Consider the following 6,975-nt stretch of genomic DNA (forward strand, 5'->3'; position numbering starts at 1 on the left):
AGTAAATTAAAAAACGAAGAAGAAGAAGCAAAGCTTTCCACAAAGGGAGAACTCTTAAGAGACATGTGCATGCATGGGAAAGGACTAAGTTCTCTGAGCCAATTCAAATTCTTGTCTCGCAAGCTTCCTCTTCCAGTATTTTCTGTCTCACTTGCCAGTACTGTTCTCCATTATGCTAGAATTCTTGGAGTCATTCTTTGCAGTCACTGTCTTCAGGAGGGAAGTGATTTAAATATGTTTCCATAGCTATTAGAGACATTTTTGACCCATAGGACCTAGTTTACATTGAGGGTTGTAGTGAACTCTGCACATTCCAGCAGGCTGGCTACAGCTTCCTTACTTGCAAGCATACTGGCCACATATAATGCAAAAGAAGTTTAATCAAGAGGAAAAAACACGTATTATGCAAGAGGACAAAACCAAACCGATAATATATAACTTCCAGAGCAAATGTATTCAAAGCCCCACATGTTCTTTTATGTCATATAGGGACTCATACTGCCAAGAGCTCTGTTTATATCAAAGGTAATATTCATGGATCCTGGGTCTTGACACCAACAGGTCAGTGGTTGGTGCTCCTGGTAGGCTCAGGTCCAGCCTTGGGTGGACAGCTCAGTCTAAGCTGTCCATTCAGTTCTCCTGAAGCCCTTTGAAGAAAGGATAGTGTAAGGATCCATCCCATCCAGTGATAAACACTTTTGTTAAAAAGATACGGATTCTTGGGAATTCCCTGGCGGTCCAGTTGTTAGGACTCTGTGCTTTCACTGCCAAACCGTGCCAGGGCACGGGTTCAATCCCTGGTCAGGGAACTAAGATCCCACAAGCCTTGCGGCCAAAAAAAAAACCCCCCAAAACAAAACAAAAAACAGTAACAACAACAAAAAACAATTTCTTATACCAAATCACTAAAAACCATTAGTCTGGCACATTCAAGGGCATCTGACTTGAACATAGTTGCATTGTTTACTGGAGCAGGTCAGAGTAAGCAGGACTCAATGTTTCTTAATTGATTATATGAAGAAATGAATGAGTACATGCATGGCTACACTCAGAACTTAGAATATTCTAGTATTAACACTTCTACTTTTTTGAGTACTTGTTCTGCTCTGGGAAGTAAAGCAATTTTAATCAGAGGATGGTGTTGGTGCTTGCCTAGATTCCTTTTGTTAGCTGAAGCACCCATCCTACAAGGGCTCCGGGTGTTAACTACTAACAAATCAAAGCTTCCCCTTTCTCTTATAGAGAAATTCTCTTACAGAGAATTGCCCTAGGTCAAGAGGCAGCCAGGAGCCACCTGACCTGCCTTGGAGGCTATACCTTCCCAAACTTGGCCAGTGACTGACTGACATAGGAGTCCAAAAGTCAGCCCCTTCACCTCACGGTGAAACCTGTGGTGTAATTCCTATTCCAGAGCTTCTCCATGGGATCAAAGCTATTGTTTAGCTGAGAATACATCCCTGCTCAGCTTTATTTTTCCCTGCCTATTCCTCTTCCCTCACCGCCCCCCATCCCTTTCCCCCCCCCCCCCCCACTCCTGAGAACACTCCTCCAACAAGGCATTTGAACAGGTATCTCCATCTCTGGCTCTTCTAGGGAACGTGATCTCATCGATTGCACACTCAGAGCTACCAAGACCACATGTCAACAGGAAATGGAGCAGGACCCTATGGTCCTTACCCTCCCCACCCCATGTCCTCAGCCTGCCTTTTTTCTGTGGAAAAACTTTAGCCAAAGAATAAGTTTAATCAGAGAAGTGAGAAAATGCAGGAACAAAGGAAAACGGTCAAAGGAGACCAAATAATAATAGTTTAGTCATTAAGCATAGTCAAGAACATTTAGTTCCTCCTTAAGGGCTATAGATAATATTCTGAGCCATATCCTGTGAGCTGTCTTATAGATACTGAAACTCCCACCAGGTGGAAGAAGTTAACTACATGATGACCAGGCTGTAGCCATGACATAAGATGCCACAATTCCGAGAACTGGCCTCAAAGAAATGGAAACAAACTGACCCTGGAACTGAAGATTAACTGTACCTAATGCAGTCAAGATGACGCTGTTCAGACCACTGATGATGACTGTCAGAGCTGACTATACTGTTTCTACATGTAGCCCCCTCCCTCTGTGTATAAAAGCTCTTGTCCCCTTATTGTCAAGGTCGGGGGGAGTCGGCCTTTGGACAGGTGTCCACCCTTCCCCCCTCCACTCCCCAGTTGCCAGCATCCAAAATAAAGCAAACTTTCCTTTCCACCAACCTGGCCTCTTTATTGGCTTTTGGGCGGCGAGCAGTCGGACCCCACTTTTGGTTACAAACACTGGTGTCTTTCCCAAGCTTTTCAGAAAAAAAAAGGAATGGCACAGCATCCCAATCGCAGATAATTCTTTTTTTTTTTGGCCGCACAGATGCAGGATCCTAGCTCCTGAACCCACGCCCCTGCAGTGGAAATGCGAAGTCTTAACCACTGGACCATCAGCGAAGTCCCACAGATAACTCTTCTCCAGTTGTTCTGAAGTCACCGCCCTCATCTTACTTTAAGCTTTTATTTAAAGTCAGTATTATCAGTAAATCCTTGGGTGAAAGCAATGTAATGGTAAGACCTCAGGACTGGTATTTGTAGAATGGTAGACTATACAGCAGGAAAGGACCTTAGAAGTCATCTAGCTTAACTTTTTATTTTACAAATGTGTTGATTGTGGTCCAAAGACATGATTTTCTCAGAGTGATACAGTTAGTGAGTGGCAAAGCTGGGATAGAACCAGGTTTCCATTCTACCATTTTAGTGTTTTCTCCAAACCTCTCTGTTTCTTGTTAGGAACTGTGCTTACATGAGGGAATCTTAAAAATTGGGTGCTATGTAGGCAAGCTGGAAGAAATACCTTTTAAGCACTCAACATCATAAAATATTATTAAAATAAATTTAAGAACAATGTGACTGTAGGATGCTTGCTACATAGATCTTTATTTTTTAATCTTCTATAAAAATTAACTGAATTTTCTTGCTAGGGATAAATGCATTAATAAGATAAGATCCCATTTTCAGGAAGTTTTGGGGCTACTCTAGTGCTATAAGCAAGCTGTGGAGCCAGAGAGAGGTGGTAATTAATCTTACCTGGCAGAACCAGAGTAAGGTCCCCAGAGGGGGTAACATTTGAGATGGTCCTTGAAGAGTGAGTAGAATTTTGATAGGTAGAGAAGAGAGAAGGACATTATAGTTAAAAACAATAGAATGAGCAATTGCACAGATATTGGAAAGTCTGGGGCATGGAAAGCCTTCCCATGCGGCTGAAGTAGGTACATCTCAAGAAGAGAGGCTAGGAGCTTGACAGTTTGGATGAGATTGCTATGAAGGGTCTGGGATGCTGTACATAATGTTTTGTCTCCTGATTATAATGCCTTTCCATTCCTTCCCCCAATTTTCACCTCCCCATAAATTGTTTTATTCTTCTTTAGTTCTCATAGGGTATGGCACCATGCCGAATGTTTTGTAATATACACTTAAATCCAATTAGAGAAGGGGAAAAAGAGAAGAAACCTGCAGCTGTCATCTTCATCTCCTTTCTCGGGTGTTAATGAAGAGGAATAAGAAACAAAATCAGGAGATAAAACTGTAGCTTTGACACAAAGGTTAAACTGTCAATTCCTTAACTAATGAAGAAAAGAATCTGACATATTGAGCTTGTACTACTACTATTAACTATTACTGTTACTACTAAATATGTAAGCACTTTAGAATTGTCTAATTTAATTCCCACAAATTGCTCCATGAGATATATAACTGTAATTATCTCAAGTATAAAAATAAGAAACCTCAGGTATAGGAATTCAGTCAAATGGCCAAGGTCACAGAACTACCTTGACATGGAGCACTCTGAACAGTTTCATCTGTGCAATAGGCTTCCCAGGAAGCAGCAGCTGACAGTCAGTTGCTAGAATCCTGAGGGTTCCCTTTCTTTTTTTCTTTCTTTTTTTAAATTGAAGTATAGTTGATTTATAATGTCGTGTTAGTTTCAGGCATTACAGCACAGTGATTCAGTTATACACACACACACACACACACACACACACACACACAGTTTTTTCAGATTCTTTTCCCTTATAAGTTATTACAAAATATTGAATACAGTTCCCTGTGCTATACAGTAGGTCCTTCTTGGTTATCTACTTTTATATAGAGTAGTGTGTATATGTTAATCCCAACCTCCTAATTTATTCCCCGCTCCTTCCCCTTTGGTAACCGTAAGTTTGCTTTCTATGTCTGTGCGTCTATTTCTGTTTTGTAAATAGGTTCATTTGTATCTTTTATTTATTTTTCTTTTCTTTTAGATTCCACATATCAGTAACAGCATATGTATTTGTTTTCCTCTGTCTGGTTTACTTCACTTAGTATGATAATCTCTAGATCCATCCATGTTATGGGGGTGTTACCAAACACAAATTCATGTGCCCAATGCACACTGATGCCAAACAAACCAAAACGTCAGAGTTTGGAGCAGAGAAAGTTTTATCACAGGATCAAGCAAGGAGAATGGGTGGCTTGTGCTCAAACGTCCTAAACTCCCTGATGGTTTGAGGGGACATGTTTTTATAGGCAAAATTTGGGGTGAGGGATACAGGGTGTGTGACTTTCTTCTGATTGGTTGGTGGTGAGGTAACAGGGCAGTGCTCCAGGTATCTTGTGCTCAGCCAGAAGTTACCATCCTCCACCTGGGTGGGGGCCTTAATTCCTGCAGAAGAACTCAAAGATACTGTTATGTATATTCCTTGATGAGGAACCAGGACCCTGACTGAAGGTTGCATTATTGTTTCTTGACTGCTCCTCCTTTGTTTCTGCATTCCCTCCCTTCTGAGATTAGCAACTGTTTGAATCTGCCCTTTGGAACCCAGGGAAAATCAAGGAGGCTAAATGAAGCTGATTTCCTTAAAAAAAATTAAAAAAAAAAAAAAAAAGGGACCCAGAAGGACGTTTGTGCCTGAGAGCCCCACAGGGTCCTGCTCAGTTTCAGGGCTTCCCTTTCTAAAAGAAAGAATTGAGAGAAAAGAAGAGGAAGAGAGGAAAGCAAGATAGAAAGAGAACAGATATAGGGAGGAGAGAAACATTAAAAAGGGATGAAACTGAGCAGGACCTTGTGGGGTCCTCTTGGGTACAAATCCTTTCCATGTACCCTGTTCTTGTTTGTAGGAAATAGGCTTCATCCAGCCTTCTTGACCTTCCCTGAGTTCCAAAAGGCAGATTCAAACAGTTTCTAATCAGGGAAGGGAGGGAATGCAGAAAGAAGGGCAGAGCAGTCAAGAAACAATAATGCAGCCTCGTGGCAGGGTCCTGGTTCCTCCTCAAGGAATATATATAACAATATCTTTGAGTTCTTCTGCAGGAACTAAGGCCCCCACCCAGGTGGAAGATGGTAACTTCTGGCTGAGCACAAGATTCCTGGAGCACCGTCCTGTTACCTTACCACCAGCCAATCAGAAGAAAGTCACACACCCTGTATCCCTCACCCCAAATTTTGCCTATAAAAACATCTCCCCTCAAACCATCAGGGAGTCTGTGGTTTTTGAGCATGAGCCACCTCTTCTCCTTGCTTGATCCTGCAATAAGCCATTCTCTGCTCCAAACTCTGATGTTTTGATTTATTTGGCTTCAATGTGTATTGGGCATGTGAACTTATGTTCGGTAACAGGGACAGTAAAGATATGCTTTAAAAGCATTGGGTTGATTATAAATTATTATTCTCTCCACCAAGATACTTAAACATACAAATGTTACATCTCTCAATACATAATGAAAAAAAGAAACTCTGAGGAAAACATTTGTTAGTTTAAAATATATATATACACATATGTGTATATATATATTTTGATCTTTGTTTTACATAGGCTTAAATTATAAAGTAAAACTCAGGACTTCCCTGGTGGTCCAGTGGTTAAGACTCTGCACATCCACTGCAGGGGAGATGGGTTCGATCCCTGGTCAGGGAACTAGGATCCCACATGCTGCAGTGTGGCCAAAAAAAAAAAAAAAAAAAATTGTAAAGTAAAACTCAACAAAAAGATGACCTTGAAAGGGATGATCACAACCTTTGGTAACAACGTAAATACCTTTCAAGAATTCACTATCTAAAATGCTGTAAGAATATTCCCAATAAAATATTATTTACATTTCAAATCTATTAAAATTCTTTATTTTTCTGAAAGTAATATATTGAATTATTTTGAAATGCTCTCATCCATATGTATAATAATAATAATTTACTTCCTAAAACACATTATGTTTTTCCCTGTGAATTACCATTGCTAAGTTAGACTTGGCTCTGGAATGCAATGGGAAATATTAGATTTCAGACACTCAGAGGAAATTTTCTGCCCACACATAGTGGATAAACACACGTTACATTATTTACATGTATTGTATTTCTTCTCTCTCCCACTTGGATAAACAAAGCCTATAAATCGTCTTTATTCTGTTAGCAATGGAGTCTTTGTTTAGTGAACCTTACAGAGCATCAGGTGTTTTTCTCCTTGGGTCTTTAAACTGAAACTTAATTGTCCCATGTCACATCTGTTCACATCAATCACACTGCATTATTTTCTTTACAATGTGTTCTTTGAGGTGATATGATTGATGTAACTAAATGTGATGGATCAGAAAGGTCTACCAGGCACTACAGAAAATTTCAGAATCTCAGGCCTGCAGGCCAAGGGATCCTTGTCTATGCATAATTTGGTATAGAGTTAAACTTAGGACGGCAATACAGTTCACCAGATTAAGAATTTTTGACAGTGATTCTTGACAAACTACTTTCTGATGGTAAAGAAAAAGTATGAATAATTTGCTAGGGCAGAGTTAAGGTTAGGGAATCATTGCTCTGTTGTAAATCAGATAAATTTGGGAAGGAATACATGTGGAAAGGGATTTTCAGTTGGAAGACTCAGTTTTGAATCCCGGCTCCTTATGTTCCAGTTACATGACCTTGGAG

The sequence above is a fragment of the Balaenoptera musculus genome, chromosome 12 (genome assembly GCF_009873245.2).
Source record: "Balaenoptera musculus isolate JJ_BM4_2016_0621 chromosome 12, mBalMus1.pri.v3, whole genome shotgun sequence".
NCBI classification, from domain to species: Eukaryota; Metazoa; Chordata; class Mammalia; order Artiodactyla; family Balaenopteridae; genus Balaenoptera; species Balaenoptera musculus.